Raw genomic sequence first — 1,541 nt, forward strand, 5'->3', positions numbered from 1 at the left:
GTCCTTTCATCAGACGGGAAGCGAAATCCCTGAGGTTACCTACTGTAACCCAGCTTCTATGAGTAAATGGCGCAGCCCTCTAAGGCTATCGCTATTGGGCTATCCCTCTGCGCCCCCGCGCAGCACTGAAACACTTGTAGTCCACGCCCACCCGCTAGGTGGGCCCCACCCTCGGGCCTCCTTCCGGTATAAGTAGGAAGGGGGCCCGGCAATCTGCTCCCATACAATATAACTTTTCTTCAGCTATTCGTAGAGCCAGTGGGGCCCAGCGCTTAGAGGGCTGCGCCATTTACTCATAGAAGCTGGGTTATAGTAGGTAACCTCAGTTCTATTTCGTATATGGCTTCGCCCTCTAAGGCTATCGCTATTGGGTTAAGGGCGAAGCATGATGTAGTCTGCCCCCCACTGGGTCCGCCCGGCACACAGACACACCTGCTCAATAACACCCCCTGCCTGTTGTGCCATGCGTAATGGCGCATCACCGTCCCTGGAACATAGCAAAACATGCCTATCTTCCCGACGGGGTGAAGGCTGGGAACAATACATACCGGCCGCTGTGAGAAAGTAGAGACGAAGGTCCCACCTTGCCCAGCGATCAAAGAGGGGGAACAGCAGCTCTCTGTGTGTCAGACAGGTAGGAGAGCGCCCAGCTGGATCCCTGACGTCACTCACTCTGACCAGGCACTCCATACAAAGTGTGTCAGAGGAAAAAGGAACATCCCTCCTATAAGAGGGAAAAACGGCCGCTCTCCGCATGCCGAGAGGCAGGAGAGAGGCGCACCGCTGGCTCCCTGACGTCACTCACTCCGACAGGACACCCAGTACAGGGTGTGTCAGAGAGGAAAGGGAGACATCCCTCAAATAAAAATGCATACATGAACAGGGGGTCGGGGAAGACCAAGATGCAGCATTGCAAATATCTTTCACTGACATTCCTCCGTGCAAAGCCGTGGAGGAGGAAATTCCTCTGGTGGACTGCACATTGATATTCTCCGGGGGCTTGTTAGGAGATTTGTGTGGACCACTTGTCCGCTTTCTTAAACCTCCTCGCGTTCCTAGAACATAGCCGTTATCTTACAGGAAGGAAACCCATAGCAAACAAGTAACCGTTTAACAATAATCCACTTTAATGGTAATATGCAATGCAATACAATCAAGTACAATCAATACAGTACAAATTACATACAGTTCTGTGGGATCCCACATTTACCTGATACTCACGTGAGCCAGCCAGCCAGCCAGCCAGCCAGCCAGCCAGAGAAGAAAGAGACCGAACACAGCGGGGTTTCTGTCTATATCCCTCGCTGACCCAAGGAGGAGTTATCTGCGCCTCCCTTCCAGACCAGTGATTGGCTGCCCAAATTATCATCAACACCCCACATCTTAAGTCCCCAATCCCAGTGGCTCAGCTTCCTTATCACAGGGATCTGAGATGACTATGTCAACTCCACACCTTCCCCCTCTTCCTTTGTCCTCACAAAACCACATGTTAGCAGGCCCAAAACCAGCCCAGTTTTCTACACAAATCATTTTCCCTTTTT

The sequence above is a fragment of the Pseudochaenichthys georgianus genome, chromosome 21 (assembly GCF_902827115.2).
Source record: "Pseudochaenichthys georgianus chromosome 21, fPseGeo1.2, whole genome shotgun sequence".
Lineage (NCBI taxonomy): Eukaryota > Metazoa > Chordata > Actinopteri > Perciformes > Channichthyidae > Pseudochaenichthys > Pseudochaenichthys georgianus.